Below are 20,441 nucleotides of genomic sequence, written 5' to 3'. Positions count from 1 at the left end.
TTAGGGAAGGGGTAAGTGCAATCAAGCACACATCTTGGTAAAAGGCTACAGCTACTCAGAAGGAACAGATACCTTAGGTAAGGGTTTTAGTGCTTTTCTAAGTCTGGGAAGCATGCAAGTAACTGGGTGCATAAAATTTTCTCTTGCAGATATCTAACTCTCTGAGGTCTGGTTCTGTCAGTTTCCTCCTCATCCTGATCTCCACCCTGAATCCCTTTCGGGGTGGGTGGGAGGTAGGTCAGCAACTATAGAGACTAATGACTTGATCCTTGTAGAACTGCATGGTGGGTAATTCTTTATTTTACAGTCCCTTCCCTTTCGGTCTTAATTTCCACCAGGGCCAAGGGGGCATTTCGTAACCAAGCTGTGCCACTCGCTAAGAATGCTCGTTCCCAGGTCAGGTGAGGGTTTCGTTGATAGGCCACTCAATGTGCTATTGGTGGACTAGGCCCTGTTAACAATAACCAAAAGCCTCTGGACTGCCTGTCTTACTAGCCTGTTATGGTCCAGGAAACAGTGCCCTCTTGTCGCTCCTTCCCTCATCTAGAGGTACACTATCGCATTCATTGCTCTTATAGAACTGGGTATTCGACCTATCATTGCAAGTCCCCAAGTCATCGTTATTTCTGATCTCAGATGGCCGCCAGGGAAGTCCCAAAACAAGAAAAATTTAAACAAAGCTTTTTTCCTCTGTTCATTTGTGCCTCCTCCCTCCCCTCACTCACTCGCCTGGTCTAACCCTAAATCTAGTCTTTTCTTAAATTTTTAAATTATTTTATTTTATTTTAGGCTGCATTGGGTCTTTGTTGCTGTGTGGGGGCTTTCTCTAGTTGCAGTGACTTGTTGCGGAGCACGGGCTCTAGGCACGTGGGCTTCAGTAGTTGTGACACACGGGCTCAGTAGTTGCGGCTGGCGGGCTCTAGAGTGCAGGCTCAGTAGTTGTGGCGCACGGGCTTAGTTGCTCCGCGGCATGTGGGATCTTCCCGGACCAGGGCTCGAACCCATGTCCCCTGCATTGGCAGGCAGATTCTTAACCACCGCGCCACCAGGGAAGGGAAGGGAAGCCCCCTAGATCTAGTCTTTACCAAGTGCTTTAACCCCTCTGCTTCTAGCATCACACTCTCCAATCACCTTCCTCCTTCCCTCCCCCTCCCTCCTCCCTCTCCCTCCCCCTCTCCCTCCCTCAGCTACCCTTTGGTACCTGCCACCTGATGAAATAAAATTCATATTTTAAGGCAAGAAAATTTTTTTTTAATATTTATTTATTTTGGCTGCACTGGGTCTTAGTTGCAGCACTCAGGATCTTTGTTGCAGCATGTGGACTTCTTAGTTGCGGCATGCATGTGGGATCTAGTTCCCTGACCAGGAATTGAACCCAGCCCCCTGCATTGGGAGCAGGATCCTTAACCACTGGACCACCAGGGAAGTCCCTGCAGCAATTGTTATCTTTGAGGGAAATGATTAATTGGCATTTTACATAAAGTTCACCGAGGGTGTGTGCACATACAAGGTGAGTGGTGGGTTATCCTTGTAAGGTCTGTTGGCCCGGGTGAAAGGAGGCCCGGGGGATAAGAGAAAACATCGACCAGTATGAGGAAGGAGAGGCATCGGTACATAACGACCTCACCTGTTATGGGTATCAACAAGAGACTCTAACTTCCTGCCCAGAAAACAATGGGGCTGACGGGAAGGGAAAATGGGCTTACGCCCCACAACAGACCAACCAACACCTGGCCCTCACCAAATAAGGAATTTGCTGTATCCTCACCAAGTAAGGAATTACCCTGTATAGCAAACCACCCCCTCCCCTTGCAAGCCGCCTTCTGCTTTTACCCCAATAAAAATCCCCCTCATCCAGTACTGGACGCGACTTCTCTGGCCCCTTTCTCTCGGACCAGTGAACCTCGCCCGGGAGCGCTCCCTAATAAAGATCACTTGTAGCTTTCCTCTGTTTCGCGGTGCCGTTTGTTAAGATCCGACCTTACAGTCCTGACCCCTGAAATGATAGAGGAAGGAATGTTATCTTCTAAGGAGTTATCTGGCTAGTGCCAGAAGGACAAAAAAAATATGGATCTTTATGGTCCAGGAAGTATTTCTGCTCTTAGGGAGGTCTGTTCATGCATAACATAGGTGCGCAATGCACACTAGAGGGGAGGGAGGAGGCACAAATGAACAGAGGAAAAAAGCTTTGTTTAAATTTTTCTTGTTTTGGGACTTCCCTGGCGGCCATCTGAGATCAGAAATAACGATGACTTGGGGACTTGCAATGATAGGTCGAATACCCAGTTCTATAAGAGCAATGAATGCGATAGTGTACCTCTAGATGAGGGAAGGAGCGACAAGAGGGCACTGTTTCCTGGACCATAACAGGCTAGTAAGACAGGCAGTCCAGAGGCTTTTGGTTATTGTTAACAGGGCCTAGTCCACCAATAGCACATTGAGTGGCCTATCAACGAAACCCTCACCTGACCTGGGAACGAGCATTCTTAGCGAGTGGCACAGCTTGGTTACGAAATGCCCCCTTGGCCCTGGTGGAAATTAAGACCGAAAGGGAAGGGACTGTAAAATAAAGAATTACCCACCATGCAGTTCTACAAGGATCAAGTCATTAGTCTCTATAGTTGCTGACCTACCTCCCACCCACCCCGAAAGGGATTCAGGGTGGAGATCAGGATGAGGAGGAAACTGACAGAACCAGACCTCAGAGAGTTAGATATCTGCAAGAGAAAATTTTATGCACCCAGTTACTTGCATGCTTCCCAGACTTAGAAAAGCACTAAAACCCTTACCTAAGGTATCTGTTCCTTCTGAGTAGCTGTAGCCTTTTACCAAGATGTGTGCTTGATTGCACTTACCCCTTCCCTAAAATCACATATACTTATGGTTACCAAAGGGGAAAGTGAGGAGGAGAGGGATAAATTTGGAATTCGGTATTAAGAGATACACACTGCTATACATAAAAGAGTGAAACAACAAGGACCTCCCGTATAACACAGGGAACTATATTCAATATCTTGTAGTAACCTATAATGGAAAAGAATCTGAAAAGACTATATGATACTATATAATATATGCAGCGTGTATGTATATCTGGAAAGGAATATATATTATATATCTGAAGAATATATAATAAAAAGCAAATAAATATATCTGAATCAATTTGCTGTACACCTGAAACATTGTAAATCAACTATACTTCAATTAAAAACAGAAAGTATCACGTGGGACTTCCCTGGCGGTCCAGTGGGTAAGACTCGACGCTCTCACCGCGGAGGGCCCGGGTTCAATCCCTGGTGAGGGAACTAAGATCCCAAATCCCACAATCCCGCAAGCCACGCGGCCCGGGGGTGGGGCGGGGGAGAAAAGTACATTACCTCTTCGCAACGGTCCTCAGAGCTTTCGGAAGGACCGTCTCCCCGGTTATAACCCTCAGGTGGGCTCGAAGAAAATTTCCCGTTTCCTTCTTAGATTGACTATTGAGTCATTGTTTTGTCGGCACACCTTTCAGCGTCCCTTCACCCCCACCCCTCATCCAGACAACTTCCCCCGCACGAAGATTCCCCCACCCCCCCTCGGCTGCCTCGCCCCGTGCCCGCGCTGTGAGACTCACGCGGCCAACCTCCACCTCCTAACCACTCTGGGCTGCACCTGTGCCACTGAACTGACCGTAGGTGGCAAAAAACACAGCCAGGCTGATGGGGCTCCCCTTATCTCTCAGTATCCAGGGAAAAATAGGCACATTTGCTCTCCGGGACCCAGTAGGCCCTGACACAAGAAGGACCTGCTTTGTTTCGTCTTGTTTTTCCTTATATTTAAGTCTTTTTGTGAATAACTGATAGAAGGGAAAATAAAGGACTGTGGGAAACGACGTTATTAAAAATTGACCTTAGAACTTAAACATAGCCAACGCATGTGCGTATGCGTCCGTACAACAGTAAGACGACGTTAGGTGGTGGGTGGGTGTCCACTTGTAAGACTCTTTCAAGGTAGCTGTATGTTTGGGGAAAAAAAATGAGAAGCAAAAGAAATGCTGGAAAGCAAAACCTGGTAGAACTCTGTGCGTCTCTCTCGCTCTGGGCGTTTCCCGGCAAAGCAGGCGGAAGGAACTTTCCGGGTACTCGCTTGTTTCGGTTCCACCGCGAGAGGGCGCACACGGGGAGCAGGAAACGTGCGCGCTTGTGGGCGGGGCATGCAAATTACTTGGCAGTTTGTCCGGGGGAGGCATGGGAGAATAGAAAGCCTAAAAGCCCCCAATAAGTTTAAAGGATCTGACAAACTAGGTACGTGTTACAAGTTGTGGCAATAGGACGCCGTGAAGTCTAGGGAAGAGGGCGGGCTTTCGTTTGAGGATGAGTTTCCTCACCGTGAGCTGAAAGGCGAGGGAGAAGACGGGTGTGCTGGCGAAGGAGCTAGCAACGGTATCGCTTCTCGGCCTTTTGGCTAAGATCAAGTGTAGTATCTGTTCTTATCAGTTTAATATCTGATACGTCCTCTATCCGAGGACAATATATTAAATGGATTTTTGGAGCAGGGAGTTGGAATAGGAGCTTGCTCCGTCCACTCCACGCATCGACCTGGTATTGCAGTACTTCCAGGAACGGTGCACCTCCCTCTGGGGAGAAACTAAGCCGTGGAAAAAGAAGAAAGATGGGGCTGATGCGTAGCTGGTGTCTCGCGCTACGGGGACGTGTATGTCCGGCGTCCACGTGTTGGTCACTGCGTTCGCGTTTCCGCATGTTTTTTCGTTGTCGCGGGTGCTTGCTGTTGGGTTTTGCTACTTTGCTCGCTCTTACGCATTTTCTTGTGGCGTGCGGACGCTTACCGTCAGTATTTGCCTAGCGGCCGCCCGGACTGACGAAGATTCTAACACGGTAAGCAAGCGATTGCTCCGCAAGCATCAACCAGGTCTGCGTTGGAGGTGGAAACGTCGGGAGAAGCGGTTCCGCCCCGCTTCATTTCAGCTTCGCTGCTGATTGGTCCTCGGGAGGCTGGGGTCTGTGCCGACCCAGCCTCGCTGGGTGAGGCGGCGTGCCGGAGAGCGAGCGTTTCTCTCCGCACGGTGAGTGGGCCCGTAGACCCAGCAGCCTGCGCTTTTCGGGGCTGCGGCCGGGGCCTCGTCCTGCCACTGGTGTGCCCATCCTACCGCGAGCCAGGCTCTGATTGGCCACCGTCGTGCGTACGAGTAGTGCAAGGGCGTCGCACTTACTCTGCTGACACAGGCCCGGTAACAGTCTCGCCGCGTGCCGCGTGAGAGGGAAGAGCGCCCGCTACCGGGGTGTACAAACCGAAGACCTGGCCCACGTGGCCAGCCTTCGATGGAGATCCATGGAGCGGTTCTCTTGTATCCCTTGCGCTAGTACATGTAGTACGGGGACCTACGACACTGCGGATCGGAGACAGGAACGGAGGACGGCCAGGGGTGGATCCAGCTTCCCCCCCCCCCCCGGGGCGACCCAGTGGGGCTCAGACGCACGTGGTCCGGCGCGGGGAGGGGTGGGTTGGAAGGACGGGGGGGGACCACCACCGGCTGTAGCAGGGGAGCTCTAATTTAGGCCCCAGGGCGCCCCCTTGGAGCTGCAGTTGGAACGAGGCCGGTGCCTACCGCGGTGCTGGGCGATCCGGAAAGGCGCGCGCGCTCCGCAACAATGGCACAGCTCTGGGGTGTTAGAGAGCGGTTTCCCCCGCAGAGGGGGAGGAAAAAAAACAAGGCACTTAAGGAGGAGGAAAGGGGGGTGGGGGCTGTTTTTCTCGCGCTTCCAGTCACCTTTTTGTTTTCCGTGACCCCTGTAAAAGCGGTTTTTGATGGACCTGGCCCCCGTCTGCACCGGTGGGATTAAACGACCCATTTCACATGAGGAGGTGGGTCTTCCCAAAACGAAGGTATTAAAAAGTACTGCCTCTCCAAACAGCGCCTGTTTCTAGGCCCGAACACCGACGTTGCGGTCAAATACGAGGAACGCGTACTTGCCTCCATCTGGCGTAGGGCGGCAGAGCCTACCGCACGGTGGGCAACTGGGCCAGGGTAGGAGAAGATCCTACACCCCTGAAGTTCCTCTCTGCCTCCTCTCCCTTCCCCGGTGCTGGGGCGACGTTAGTGCTCCGCGCCTCCACTTGAAAAACCAGTCAAGATCCAGGGCCAGGAGTTTTCCCCTCTCCGCCGCAGGGCAGGCGACAGAAGGAGCCCTTTTTTCCCCCAACACGTGAAACACAAAGACTGGATCAGAGGACTTGCGCCCCGCCCCGCCCCGCCCCGCCCCACAAATCAGAACCGCCAGCTTAAGAAACACGGTGGGGTGGGGGTGGGGGGGAAGCGGGCCTTCCAAGGACTGCAGGAACCCAGCTGATGTCACAATCCGAAGCTCACACAGCCTCCCCCGCCACTGCACGGGAACGGACAACACACGCGCTACAGTAATCCGGAGAGCGGTCTCTTCTTTTTTCAACCAGTGGTTTAGTCCCCGTGAGGGGAGGTGCACCGTTCCCGGAGATACTGCAATACCAGGTCGATGCGTGGAACGGACGGAGCAAGCTCCTATTCCGACTCCTAGCTCCAAAAATCCATTTAATATATTGTCCTCGGATAGAGGACGTATCAGATATTAAACTGATAAGAACAGATACTACACTTGATCTTAGCCAAAAGGCCGAGAAGCGATACCACCTCTCCGCCTCTGGCCGTTGCCCTCTTCCCTTCATCCCTATTCAAGCCACGGTGAGCGCCCTCATCCTCACGCCTCGTCTGCCTCCTTTTGCCTCGTCCACAGTGCTAGCACTAGACTCCTGTGCAGACTTTCTGTTCTCTACCTTTGTGAGGAGAAAGTCTGTGTACTTGATTGTCCCGTCCTTCCCGCGCCGAACAGCCGTTTCTAATCTGCATGCTCCGCCTTCTGTCGCCCGGGGACGCGCGGCTGCCGCGGGCGGACTCCACCCTCCGGACCGGCTCCTCGCACCCGGAGCCCAGGCCAGACCCGGAGCCTGCCTCCTGGCCTCCTGGCCCGTGCACGTCCCGCCGCAGACCAGAGGCAGGGGCGGCAGCCGGAGAATGCGAGGGGAGCGCTGACACGGTAGCAGCTGTCACGGTTCGAGCCCCAGCAATCAAGAACTTGCCTTTTGTCCACCGCTCTTCCCCCCCCACACGCACGGCACATTCAACAACCGTTCAATGAGTAAGAGTGCCTCCTCCACGCTTAGCCAGTGCCCGACACACGCCATGATTAAAGGCGGCTCTTCAGCCGCCACCGCCACCACCACCACCACCACCACACCACCACCACCACCACACCCCCTCGCCCCTCCTTGCTCGGGGCCGGTCTGCTCGCGTCGGTGTTCTCCCGCCCGGCTTCTGCCCGACGGTTCGGGTCCCCTGGGGGGACGGGTCGTCCTGAGAAGGGATGCCCTGGGTGACAGTCGTTGGAATGCAACAGTGCCCGTCGCAAATCAGTAACTTAGCATCTCCGTTTTCGCAGCGTGATTCACTCCCGCGGAGTTTGCTCAAATCGACGTGCACGGACTGAAGGGCCTGCGAATCGCGCCCGGCCCCCGTGCACGGCGCTCTGCGGAGGCCGGTCGCGTGCCCTTGTGCCCTCACGGTGGTGCAGGGCCGTCGCGGTCCCAGCCATCTTCACTGAAACGGAGCCTTGAAGCTCGGGAGATCACGGACGGTGACCGGAAGAGCACGGCAGGCGTTCCCCGGCACCGCCTCTTGCCCCAGCCTCGCCAACAACCCCACGTGGCATCAAACCTGCGAATGCTTTTTTGGTGCGGGGTGGGGAAAGGGGGGAGGGGTCGATCTCACAGGTGAAAATGGTACCTCGGCGTAGTTTGGATTTGCAGTTTTCTAATCTTGGGTAAATAAGGTTGAGCGTCCTCTCCTGTTGCAGAGACGCCTTTATTTTCTCTCCGTGAACTAACTCCCTGTTGGGGGTCTTCGGCCCTTTCCCTCCTGGACTCTCGGTTGGGCTTTATCCTAAGGGCGTGGATCTGCAATTTACACGTTCAGGGGACTGGCGCTTTGTCTGTAATGGAAGCGGTGAACATTTTCTCCTGTTGGAGATCTGGCTTTGGCTTTACTTAAGGCGATGATTCCATTGCTTAAAGGTTTCATGGAAAGTTCTTTTTATATCATCATATTTATCAATTTAAAAAATATTCAGATTTTGAGTCGAAAGGATTTATAAAATAATTTCCTAAATCTTCCTCTAGGTCTTCTTGTTCTTGTTCTTCTTCTTTTTAAATATCTATCTATCTATTTATTTATTTATTGTTGGCTGTGTTCGGTCTTCGTTGCTGCGTGCGGGCTTTCTCTAGTTGCGGCGAGCGGGGGCTACTCTTCGTTGCCGCGCGCGGACTTCTCATTGCGGTGGCTTCTCTTGTTGTGTAGGCGCGCGGGCTTCAGTAGTTGTGGCACTCGGGCCTAGTTGCTCCGCGGCATGTGGGATCTTCCCGGACCAGGGCTCGAACCCGTGTCCCCTGCATCGGCAGGCGGATTCTTAACCACGGCGCCACCAGGGAAGTCCCTCAATCCATATTTCTTGAATGAATAAACCCCAATGCATACTGTTCATTGGAATCTGATCTCGTGCTGCGGGGGGGATGCCTTGGTAGGAGAGGTGTATGTCGAATGCTTCTCCTAGCGCCCTCTTTGCCTTTCCACCCTCTACCCCTAGGTAATCCCGAGACTGGAAAGTTCAAGTAAAATGATCATCCACTGGATTAATCATGTTTTAAGTTTTTCTATAATTTACGATGCTTTGACGTCTTGAGGGCCTGCTGGCCTGGAAGAGACTGCCCCTCGCAGGACTAACTAATTCCTAGAAGTGCAACCTACTTGCTTTGGGAGCCTGCTGTTCACGTGCAAAGCAATCTTCCAACACCCGTATCTGCAACTGCCTCCTCTAGTTACTCTCACACTCCAGCTAGTATTTCCCCTGCCCTCTCTCACCCCAGGGCCCGGTACCTCACAACTAGAGAACAGCCCTGTAGCCCAAAGCTCACCGAATGCTATTCTAATGGTCCAATCCGAACCTTGCTCAAACTGGCCTACCTTGATGCCTCTGCCCATTCTCCCCACCCTCCCCTCCCCTCCCCAGGACGATAAAGGCCATATACTCTCCGCTCCTGCCTCCCAACCGAGCAGGCCAGGCCGAGTCCCTATGTGGCTCGCTGCAGGGTGTGGCGTGCCCTCTTCTCTTGGGAACTGTAAGTAATAAAACTCCTTTCAGTGGCACTGACCTCTCCTTGTCAGTCAGCTGTATACAGTGCAACCAACACACGCACCTAAGTGAAAAGCCCATCACTTTTTTTTTTTTTTTTAATACAAATTTATTTATTTTTGGCTGCGTTGGATCGTCGTTGCTGCTCGGGGCCTTGCTCTCGTTGCGGCGAGCGGGGGTTACTGTTCGTTGCGGTGCGCGGGCTTCTCATTGCGGTGGCTTCTCTTGTTGCGGGCTCTAGGCGTGCGGGCTGCAGTAGCTGCAGCACGCAGGCTCAGTAGTTGTGGCACACGGGCTTAGTTGCTCCGCGGCCTGTGGGATCTTCCTGGACCAGGGCTCGAACCCGTGTCCCCTGCACTGGCAGGCGGATTGTTAACCACTGGGCCACCAGAGAAGCCCGGAAAGCCCATCATTTAAACCTCCATTCCGGGTGGATCCTCGTGGCTCTCAGCGGGAGCTGCCCTCGCGCTCGGTCCTTTTCTGCCTGTGGATTTTTTTTTTTTTTTTTTTTTTTCCCGCGGTACGCGGGCCTCTCACTGTGGTGGCCCAGGAGCTCCGGATGCGCAGGCTCAGCGGCCATGGCTCACGGGCCCAGCCGCTCCACGGCATGTGGGATCTTCCCGGACCGGGGCACGAACCCGTGTCCCCCGCATCGGCAGGCGGACTCTCAACCACTGCGCCACCAGGGAAGCCCTGCCTGTGGATATCGACATCAGGAAACACTAGGACAGAAGTAATGCTGGAGGCACCAAAAGAAGTCGGGGGAAGTAGAGACGGAAGAACAGAAGACTCAAGCTACTGTTTTCTTTCTGCTTTGAGGGTGACGTGGAAACGGTCTGGGAGCCGCAAGACGAAGCTTGGATACCCTCTCCGCTCCTTTCCTAGTTTCCACAGACGGAGGAATGTGGGAGAGAGGCCCCCTGAGAAGACTGTGGGGCAGAAACTATGTCCTCCAGAGGACGCCAAGTTTGAGCAAAAGCACAAAGCTGCACTTCGAGAGAAGGCAGAAAAGAGAAGAAATTCTTAGCGCAAGAACACGGTTTAAAATTGGGGGAAAATGAGAGAAAAATGGAGAAAGGGACGTTCAGTTACCTAACAGAAGGAGAGAGACGGCAAGGTGAATGCGAAAACAGCCAGAGCACACAGGGCAGTCACCTTGTGGTCGTGGGTCCTTCCGCCAACCAGCACGAAAGCCCTCCCAACGCTGAAGAACGGGAAACTGTGAGAGAGCTCTCTCAGTCACAGCGGTTCTTTCCTCTACGCAAACTGAACTTGCTCCTTTTTCTGCACATACAACCTATCTATACAAACAAATCTACAAGAAAAACAGACGCAAAAGATTTTAAAAACACTATCGAGAGGAAAAAAAAGCTCTGGTCCAGTCCGACAGAAAAAGCTTCGCTAAAGGAGCGCACAGCGACACACGACACACGGCTCTTACTTTTTAAACCTCAATTATCTCCCCGGGAGGGGTGCACCAGTCCTGGAAATACTGCAATACCAGGTCGATGCGTGGAGCGGGCGGAGCAAGCTCCCACCCCGACTCCGGGATCCAAAAATCCGTTTAATATGATGTTCTCGGATAGAGAACGTATCAGATATTAAACTGATAAGAACAGATACTACACTTGATCTTAGCCAAAAGGCCGAGAAGCGATACCCAATAGCCTGCCATCCCTGTCACCGTCCTCCTCGCATCCATATTGGACTCAGTGTGACCCCTGTCACTGCTCACTCGAGGTCTCACTTCCTTTGCTTCGGTGACAGTACTGTGGGTGGCACCACACCACACTCTCGTGCAGAGTTTTTATTCTCTACATTGTAGAAGAGGAATTCTGGATCTGTTGTAGCTTCGTCGTTCTCGGGCTGGAGCGCCATTTTATATTTGCATGCCCCGCCCCCGCCCGCCCAAGGGGGCGTGGCTCCGGCGGGCTGACCTTATCCTCTGGGCTGCTGCGGGGGAGCTCCTCTTTGGCATCAATGCGAGCGGAGACAAAAGACCGAACCGTAGGGGATTCGGGGTGGGCGGCTAGAGGGGCCTGTGGGAGGAGCCGTTGGCTGAGAGTTTTCCTGAAGACGAGGTCGCAAGACACTTTCGCTGGAAACGTCCAGACTGCAATGTGTTAAATAGGCCTCCGCTTCGTAGGGTCGGATGGGGCGCTCATTCTGAGTCCGGGGAGCGGAAGGTCTAGAGTGGGGGCTTCCCAGGGCCGGTGGGGTAATCTCCCTGCCAGGCGGAAGGCGGATGGCCCACAGTGGGGAAGGGAGGAGGTGTGTGGACGCAGAGGGCCGGGCTGAGCAGCTGGAGGGATTCTCTCCAACTCAAGCGCCTGCGTCGGTCGGTGCTTCTACGAATGAACCCAGATCCCGGGCTTCCTACAGAAAGCTTCCTCTGCCTGAGACCTCCTTTCCCTCCACCTCCTCCTCACCTGTCTAATTCTTACGCAGAGCCTCTGGGCTCCGCTTCGGCTTCAGCTGCCCCAGCAAGCCTTCCTCACGGGCTCTTCCGCACCGCACCGCACCGCACCCCACCCCACCCCAGGATGATTGCGGCCCTCCTTTGTGTTTCATCCCACCCCAGACTTCGAGTCCACCATTCACCACTCGTTGGGGGCGGTCCTGTATCTCCGCCACTGAAATCTGAGATCCTTGAGGGCGGCGACCCTCATCAGCAAGCCCTTAACCTCTGTGTCCCAGCACTAGCCCAGGGCCCGGCCTGTAGGAGGTGCACAGTAAACGTTTGCTGAGTGAACAGAAGGTGTGCAAAACAGACTGAATCGGAGAAGCGCTTAGGAGGGTCCTGGCCCGATCCAGGGGTGAAGAGGGGAAGATCTGGCCTGGGGTGGCAGGACACCAGAGAGGAGAGTGACTGCCAGGGACGCTCTGGGCATCAAGGCCCGTAAATAAATTAAGGCCTCTGGCAAAGTGGGGATGAAGTTTCGCAGCGGCAACGCTTCTCTGTGGCAAAGGCCGCAGGCTGCCCAGGCAGCGTAAACCTTTTCCATCCCCCTTCCTAACAGAGCTTCACTTTAGTTGGGGAGTTTCTATTTCTTTCACTGGATCTCAGAAGAGCTCTTAGAAGGTATCACTGATGGAGGACTGAAACCCAATGGGGTCGTTTCACCCTGCCGCAGGGAAAGCCTGATGGCGGGTGCTGCCTGAGCCCTTCCCAGTGCCCGCCCCTCTGCCGAGCGCTCCGTGTGTATTAACTCATTTGATTCTCCCCGTAACTCCGCGGGGTGAGTATCAGTATTATTATCCGGGGCCAGGACTAGGTGAGGCCAGTGAGAAACTAGTCTTCGGGGCGGGCGGGCGAAACATTTAAGGGAGTGCCGCCCCGAAACGCTCTTCAGCAATCAAGATAAGGAATATTTTGATACAGTGCATCTTACCTGGATCCTAAGATAATCGAGAGATTTATTTTGATTACTGGGTTTTTGGTGCTCCCTGAAATTTTTTGGCCAAGGCAAGCGCCTCACTCGTTTCCCTCCACTCTCATCCCCATTCTGTTGACCTGCGCTGTCACAGCCACTAGCCACTCGCAGCTAGGGAGCGCTAGGAAGGTGGTTCCTCCTAATCCATGTGTGCTGTTAAGTGTGAAATACACACGGGATCGCAAAGGCTTGGTATTAAAAACTGTCAAATAGCTCCGCATTAATTACGTGTTGAAGTGGTGTTTCAGATATCTGTTTTTGTTTTTTGTTCTATTTTTGTGGCCGCGCCGCAGCTCCCCGTAACCCCGACCAGGAATCAAACCCGGTCCCGCCACCCCCACCCCCACCCCCACCCCCACCCCCATTCTTATCCTCCCGCCCGGGCCCGCTGGCTGCCCTGACCGGGACAGTCTGGTCAGCTTCCAGGTCAGGAGGCCAACATGAGCGTTGCATCAAGGAGTTCCAGTCCAGAGGCCGAGAAACCTTTCGTGGGGCTCAGATCTACTCACCGACGGTTTGTTAGTGCCTCCGTGTGTGAGCCAGGCACTGCTTACGGCACGTTCCTGGTCACCATCTCATTTTACCTTTACAGGACCCTGAGGAAGTGTCATCACCCCCAAACCTCAGAGGGGAGAGAGGCAGCCTGACTCACCCCCGGGGCTTCCAAAGGTCTTCCAAGGGCAGAGGTCTTCCCCCGAGGCCCGGCAGCCAACTGTCAGGCACAGCCCTTCGCTCACCCATTCTTCTCTCTGGCAATGACTTGCTGAGTGCCTCTGACAGGCCAGAGCTGTTAGGGGTTCGGAGTTACCATAACAGATCGCTGTTGTAGATGTACAGGAGAACACTGAAAGTACTCATCGTCAGGGAAAACATACAGCGTTTAGGGTCACTTCCTAGTAATCTGTTCTAGGCCCTTGCTGCTCAAAGCGCGAGTCTGTGAACAGCAACATCCGCATCGCCCTGGAGCCGGTGAGAAATGCAGGACGCAGGCACCACGTCACACCTCCGGTCTTAGTTTGAGAGGGCTGCCAGGGCTGCCAAAATACAACGCCACAGGCCGGTGGCTTCAAGAACGTAAATGGATTTTGTCACAGTTCCGGAGACTGGAAGTCCCCGATCGGGGCGCCAGCCTGGCAGGGTTCTGGGGATAGTCTTGGCTTGGCTTGCACGTGGTGGACTCCCCTCCCTCTCCTCACGTGTTAGAGAGAGGGAAAGGATAAGCTCTCCCGTGCCTCCTCTCATTGGGGAGCTAATCCCAACAAGAGGACCCCATCCCCCATCACCTCTTCCCAACCTCACCGGCCCCAGAGGCCTCCCCTCCGGATAGAGCTTACAGATACGAACTTTGGGGGCACAACTCAGTCCGTGACCCCTACTGAACCAGAACCTGCATTCCTGTAAGGTCCACAGGCGACCCCCGTGCACCTTAGATTGAGAAGACTGAGAAGCACTGATTTCTTAAGTCACACACACTGGAAAACAATGTGAGTTTTGGTGGTCAAAGTTGATGTGTTACTTTGTACGTTTCCCGAGGAAGATTAAACTAGCTTCCCGGGCCAAACTAACCGCTACGAGCCACAGAGGACTCACTGTATGCCAGTCCCTTGGCTGAGTACTTCACACACTCCATCTTACTCAATTCTCCTGGTAACACTATGAGGTAGGTATTTAAACCCGGACGGAGACCACTCTTTATTCTTCCTCGCGCGTGGTGAACTTTCGTTCAAACCGCACAAGACTCACACCAGAAGTAGGTCCCGCAACTTCCGCGCGGTGGGCTCTTTTTTCAAGCCCGAACACGAACTCTCATCTCCTCACGCTGCCCCGTAGAAAGTCGGGGACAAGGTTCCGCAGAAAGTACCCTTCTCTTCCCTCCCACTAGTCACGCTTCGCAAACACCCATAACCTAGCCACTTAGGTCCACAAGATGAACAGCAGACACAAAAAGAACTTCCACAGAAGAGCAGTGTTACACCTTGCAAACGTAAAAAAAAAAAAAACCTGCAACTGGGCGATAAAAAATACATAAACCACAGCTCTTACTTTTTAAACCTCAATTATTTCCCCGGGAAGGGTGCACCAGTCCTGGAAATACTGCAATACCAGGTCGATGCGTGGAGCGGGCGGAGCAAGCTCCCACCCCGACTCCGGGATCCAAAAATCCGTTTAATATGATGTTCTCGGGTAGAGAACGTATCAGATATTAAACTGATAAGAACAGATACTACACTTGATCTTAGCCAAAAGGCCGAGAAGCGATACCCAGCGACCTGCCATCGCTGTCTCCGTCCTCCTCGCATCCATATTCGACTCAGTGTGACCCCTGTCACTGCTCACTCGAGGTCTCACTTTCTTTGCTTCGGTGACAGTACTGTGGGTGGCACCACACCACACTCTCGGGAAGATTTTTTATTCTCTACACCGTAGAAGAGGAATTCGGTACCTGCGGTAGCTTCGCCGTCCTCGGGCTGGAGCGCCATTTTAAATTTGCATGCCCCGCCCTCTCCGCGCGGGTAGGTGTAGCCGCGCGGGTTGATCCGCCCAGTCCTCGGCACCGCCTCTGCGCGCATGAGCGGAGGCTGGGCCGGGGCGGACCTCTTCGTTGGCACCAGCTCTCGCGTAGACAGAATTCGGGGGAATTGGGGGTGGGAGAATAGAGGAGGGCGTCTGCGCAATTGATTCGCAGCAGACTGGTCCGAGTACGAAAAACGTCATCTGGTCTTCACTGTGAAGACGACAGGGTCCCACGGGCTGGCTCTGTCCAGGCCGAAGACCCAGTCGAAGGCTGGGAGTCCAGGAGTGCCTGTCCGGTGTCGCCTGGCAGGGGCTGCGGTGAGAACTGGGGACCCGAGATCGCTCCCTGCGAGCACTGCTGCCCTGGTTGTCAGGACCCCCGCCCTGCCGCGGCTGCAGGCCACTACGGCAAACTCCTTCACCTCCAGAGCCTTAACTCCCCAGCTGAGAAGTGGAAACCTTAGTGCCTACCGTGTGGGGTTGAGGGGCTATAAAGGGAGCTAGTGAGGCGACCTTGGTTTGGTAGTCTAGAATGTGGGCCCTAGTGTCCAACGAGGTTCCAGTGAAGGCGTCATGGCTGTGACACTGAAACAACTGAGCAGCTGTGTTGCCTGTAACAACACAAGAGGAAACATTTATTGCTTGGGCCGGGCTTTGCGCTAAGTGCTTTCCTTATATCAGACTTTCAAAGTTTACCTACAGACGGAGCGGTTGACACAGAGAGGGTGAGCAACTTTGCCCAAGACTACACAGCTACTTAGCGGAAGAGGTCGGATCCATCTATGAAGAGCACGGGACCTAGAAAAGGGCACCAAAAGAAAGAGAAGTGGTTCTTGTGTGTCCCGCCCACTATGAGAGTAAGTGTTGCTGAGCCTGACACACAGGTCTGTCTGAAGAGAGACAGGAACAAGCTGTCTGGTGCAGCGGTTAAGAGCAGAGACTCGGAACACCTAGTCTCTAATCCCGCTCCACCTGTTAATAATCACGTGACCTGGTGCGTGACTTGGCCTCCCCGCTTAACCGTCTGTCTTCGATGTAGCCACGTTATCTGTAAATTGGAGATAAGGAAATGAGAAATTATTAGACACGATCTTAAGAATTACGAGACACGCCTGGAATATGGTATTCCTGTAAGTACCAAATGTAAGGGAAAATATCGCAACTCACTTCTCTGTAGCTTACCCTCTTCATCTAGAAAAATGAGAATATTAACATATAGTCCTGTGCTTAATCTTCCCTCATTCTCCTGGTTTTATTTTACTCCATAGCACATGTCACCTGACATCTTACACATTTATTTGTTTATTGCCTTCTAGCCTAATAGCATGTAAGTAAGCTCCAGAGCAGGGAACTTTATCTCCTCAGTGTTTAGAATACGGCCTGACACATACTAGACACATGAACACATGAATCTGGTTGAACACATGAATGTGTAAATATTAAATAATGCGATTTGTCCGTACAGAAAGAGATTAGCAGGCCTCCTGGCTCGCGGTAATTATTACGACCCTCACTGTGTTCCACTACATTTCTGCTTGCTTCCATGTTTATCAGGTCATCTTGTGCTCACCAGTTTAGCTTCCTAGGTATTTTGATCTTTAGAATGAGGTACCTTGGATTGCAGACATGCATGTTCTGTCATTGCAAAGCCGTATCTCCCTTTGTCAATTAACGACTTGGCATTCTAATTCACGCACCAGCTTCTTGTGAGTTCGGTTAACGTGAGTCAGTGCCCCTCAGCCAGCTCACATCCATGTGTACAGACGAAAGTGCCTATAAAAGTTCAGGCAACACCAGGACGTGGCTGGCCGGTGAGCCTTCCTTTGTCCAAGCGCCCTACAATCTCACTATGGACCCAGTTATCATTGCTGCCAGGGAGCTGGAAATGATAAGCCAGAGACAGAGACTGGACGAGCACAGATAGCCTTCTCAACCAGTGCGTTTCCCACAGCCTTGCCCAACCACCATGTTATCAAACTTTTGCATACTATCCAATGTTATCTCTTACTATGAGCAAGGTTGCACAGCTTTTCATGCGCTTGAGATCCATTATTATTTTCTGTGAACTGCGCGTTCCTATCCCCTGCCCACCGTCTTTTGAACTGTTGATCTTTTTGCGTTTCCATCTCTGACCTACTTCACATTTGTCCTAGTATTTGAGTTCAGGTATAGATCTGATTTTATTTTGTCTGGATGGCTACCCAGTTGTCCCAATATCATATATGAAATAGTCCATCTTCTCATCAGTTTCAGATGCCAACTTTATCGTATTAAAAAGTGAGTGTATACACACACACACACACACACACACACACACACACACACATATATATGACTTCTCTTTTTTTTTTTTTAGAAAATCTTCTGATATCCTGTTTTTAAGAGTCTTGATTCAACTGATTCTCTGGTATCACACCTAACTCTGTGCCTGTCACCGTGTGGGTCCTGGGATCACACAGGTGAACGTGACCTCGTCCCTGTGGTCAGCAAGGGGCATCTGCCGTGTTCTTCCATTCCTCTCCTCTGGCTGCCACTCAACCACATCCACTGCTCTTTGCTGCCGAGGAAGCCTTGCACGCTCAGATAAGGTCTGCCCGTGCCGAGGCTGCCAACTCCAAGCGCTTCTAAGTGTTCCATCCCTGGGCATCAGAAGCCTGCTGGGTGCCCTGCCAGCTGGGGAGGACAGCCTCTTCAAGTCCAGGCCTCACTGTATCTGTTTTTCCTGGCCCTGCACCAGCGCTGCCTTCCCCTCAAGTTTTACCCTGACCCCTTGGACAGCTCCCTCAGGTTTCTTTTCATCACTTGTCAGCTTGCCCTAGTTGAAGAGACAGGGAGGGAGGTACCATTTTGTTTTCTCTGACCTCCTCTCCCTTCTCTCTGACCCCGCCCTCTCGCCCTCAATTCTCCTTTCTCCCGCCTTCTCCCTTTTCCCAGTCACAGAACAAAAGCTTTCACTTTTATGACTAGCAACAGAACTGGATCGGTCTGTCTGACTTCGCAGTCGGAAAGGGAGATGGTTTTTCCCAGCCACGTGATCAGGGGGTGCGCGTGGACCAGCAGACCTTCTGCTCCTCACCCCCCTGCCCCCGCCCCGAATGTGCTCGGGGTCCTGGCGCTACAACGTAAGAGTCTGTGTGCTTGGAGAGCAAGTTTCCTGCCCGGCTAGACTGGATCCATCAAACTAGTTAGACTCAACCAAGAACTGGGCTTTTCGCAACTTGGCTGCCATCACGGAGGCCAGCAAATCCCCACATTTTCTTTTTGGCCTTTCAACACCCCCCAACAGAAGGCGTCACACTCCACAGTGATGCCTGATTTTGTCCATTCCAAGATGCCCATCGTTTTCACAGCTTTACGTCTCAGGAGCCAGCATGCGTCTTACATTCGACGCCAGGAGAAAGCACTCTCGCCGTTTAACATCGCAGCACGTCTTTCTTTGTTTCTTTCGTCCTGTCTTTCTTCAGGGCTAGGTAAAAGAACGGTACCTCTCACAAAAGATGGCATCTTAAATTCGTGAACTACTATAACAATAAAAGCCTCTGTTTCTTGAACCCGATGTGTGACGTGGATTATTTCCTCCCAGCATCACAACACCTCCAGGATGGAGGTATCATGACCCCTACCCTGCAGGGGAGGAGGCTGATCAGAGCTGGGGGAGCCGCTAGATCGCATTCGCACGCCTGTTGAATAACGCAGCCGGTATTTCATAAGATTTACCTGGCCCACGCTTCTAACTGTACCCTGTTCTCTCCGCAGCAAAGGATTCTGGGTCTCTATAATAACCAGCTCTATTAAAAATGCAATGTGCGAGTGGCTACAATCAGTTAACAGCACGGGAAGTTCCCCGAGGGCTGATATGAGTTAAAATCCAAATCGACAGGGGGCGGAGTGGGCTACGGAGTAGAATCGAGAGCTGGAAGGAGTTCTGAGGTCAGAGGTGGGGTCGGGAGAGGCAGCTTGCACAGGGGGAAGGCACGAGAGGGGCTCGGAAAGGGAGATGAGAATCGGGAGGGCGCAGCCTTGGCAGATTTGCCCTGAAAATCCCTCCTCTCGCGGGAGGACTGGCTCAGAGGGTTGGAAACAGTTCCCCAGGTTCAGCCCAGCCCACCTCCCCTACCCTGAGCGTCTCCACATCTGAGCCCTGGTCCTCCTAAGGTAGGAGGACAGGAAGAGGGAAATCGAGGGAGGAAGAGATACCAACAGGAACCCGCTTCCTCTTTTGCCCATTTAATGACGGAGACAGTCAAGTGCCTTTCTCTTTCTCTTTCTCTTAAAATAGGTACTTTCCACCTAAATATTCGCAGAATTCGTTTATAGGAAGATAAATGTGCTGTGAAAATAAATGTCCAGTGACAAGCCTCCATTTCATTTTTTGTATCTGGAAACCCTTGTGTATCTGTCGTTGCAAATGACATCCCTGGGTGCTAGGACGAGGAGAAGGGAGTATAGCACCTCTTTGAAAAAGGGAGAAAGTTTTCCGGCAAGGCTCAGGTCCCACTGGCCCCTCAGCAGAGCTGGGGCGCCCCCAGCAGCTGGCCATAGCCAGGTGCCCACTGTGACGGCGGGCACTTCCCAAGCATCCTATAGTGTCTTCCAACAACCTTCAGAGGAAAGGCTCAGAGACGCTGAGTGACCTGCCCAAGTTCCCCCAGGTAGTCGGTGACACAGGCGGGATTGAACCCGAGTCTGTTTGACTCCAGAGCGCTAGATGACTCCACTAGACTGGCTGCCTGAACTGACAGACAGACTCTCTGTTTGAGGTTCAAACTCTCTGTTTGAACCCGTTTTCAGGTTCAAGGGCTGCACCCTGCACCCTCCCTCCACCATCAACAGTGCTTGAGGCTGAGGCCGGGTCGAAGCCCCTTCTTCACCTGTACCCTCCTCTTGCTTCCAGTTGGACTCAGCCTCTGCCGTTTCTAGAAAAATTTATATCTTTGGGGAAAGACCAACAGTCCACCCAGTCCCTGCCCCCAGAAGCCTTCCCCCGGGCTTCACGAAATGACACCCTCCCCTGGCCACTCCGCCTCCTGAAGACCCAAGGAGTTCAAAATGACTCTCCCCAGAATGTGCCACTTCGGCCTGGGGCTATTTGCGTTGAAGGCCGTGGAGGCCCCAAGGACACAGGAAGAGCTTTCTACCTCCCCCTCAACTGCCTAAAGAATTTAGATAGGGGGCCTGGCTCAGAGAGAGTTATTATCAGAGACAACTTTTATCTGAGAGACCCACCTGCACAGCAGGGCAAACATCCCATTACAAGAAGGGCAAACGTCTGGTCTGCCCT

General features: G+C 52.8%; 1 long non-coding RNA gene and 4 other non-coding genes across 6 annotated transcripts; 2 read left to right on the top strand and 3 right to left on the bottom strand.

Annotated features, from left to right (window-relative positions):
* Nucleotides 1-4,420: 4,420 nt before the first annotated feature.
* LOC132415570 (U2 spliceosomal RNA) lies at nt 4,421-4,611 on the top strand. Its single transcript, XR_009517297.1, has one exon. It is a non-coding gene; the product is annotated as a U2 spliceosomal RNA (small nuclear RNA).
* A 1,854-nt stretch (nt 4,612-6,465) lies between these two features.
* LOC132415572 (U2 spliceosomal RNA) lies at nt 6,466-6,656 on the bottom strand. The gene has a single exon (XR_009517299.1). It is a non-coding gene; the product is annotated as a U2 spliceosomal RNA (small nuclear RNA).
* A 4,023-nt stretch (nt 6,657-10,679) lies between these two features.
* On the bottom strand, nt 10,680-10,870 carry LOC132415574 (U2 spliceosomal RNA). The gene has a single exon (XR_009517301.1). It is a non-coding gene; the product is annotated as a U2 spliceosomal RNA (small nuclear RNA).
* Nucleotides 10,871-14,715: 3,845 nt separating this feature from the next.
* Nucleotides 14,716-14,906, bottom strand: LOC132415576 (U2 spliceosomal RNA). Its single transcript, XR_009517303.1, has one exon. It is a non-coding gene; the product is annotated as a U2 spliceosomal RNA (small nuclear RNA).
* Nucleotides 14,907-15,244: 338 nt separating this feature from the next.
* LOC132414700 (uncharacterized) lies at nt 15,245-18,716 on the top strand. Of its 2 annotated transcripts, none has more exons than XR_009517002.1 (2): nt 15,245-16,017; nt 17,517-18,716. It is a non-coding gene; the product is annotated as an uncharacterized lncRNA (long non-coding RNA). The 2 variants fall into 2 exon arrangements; XR_009517003.1 differs by having other exon boundaries at nt 15,245-16,290.
* Nucleotides 18,717-20,441: the final 1,725 nt, after the last annotated feature.

This window comes from Delphinus delphis, chromosome 19 (assembly GCF_949987515.2).
Source record: "Delphinus delphis chromosome 19, mDelDel1.2, whole genome shotgun sequence".
NCBI lineage: Eukaryota > Metazoa > Chordata > Mammalia > Artiodactyla > Delphinidae > Delphinus > Delphinus delphis.
This window is presented reverse-complemented; position numbering and strand designations above follow the sequence as displayed.